The sequence below is a fragment of the Penaeus monodon genome, chromosome 30, assembly GCF_015228065.2.
Source record: "Penaeus monodon isolate SGIC_2016 chromosome 30, NSTDA_Pmon_1, whole genome shotgun sequence".
Classification (NCBI taxonomy): domain Eukaryota; kingdom Metazoa; phylum Arthropoda; class Malacostraca; order Decapoda; family Penaeidae; genus Penaeus; species Penaeus monodon.
Window position 1 is genome coordinate 15,145,125 of NC_051415.1, and position 291 is coordinate 15,145,415.

General features: G+C 55.7%; 1 protein-coding gene across 2 annotated transcripts in view; it reads right to left on the minus strand.

Annotated features, from left to right (window-relative positions):
- Positions 1-291, minus strand: part of LOC119592548 (pumilio homolog 2-like) — a gene marked incomplete in the record, with an annotated part of 245,467 nt that overhangs the window by 72,667 nt on the left and 172,509 nt on the right.

Consider the following 291-nt stretch of genomic DNA (forward strand, 5'->3'; position numbering starts at 1 on the left):
CTACTTAAAATGCCCAAGGACTCATACAAGACATGACAGCTTCTACTAAATCCCGTTGTTTGCCGATAATCCATGGCAGCCGTCGACTCTCAGGTTTCCGTATGCAAAACCAAGGGCGTGGGTGTACGGGCGTGGGCGTGGGCGATGTCCAATGGGTGTTGGGACCTGATATCCACCCGACCGTGTCCTCGCTAATTCCCCTCTCTTTATCTGCCGCACGGATCACCCTCGCTTCCCTCCCTCTCGCTTCCCCTCCACTTGATACAAGACCCCAGGGAGGAGGCCTTCCGT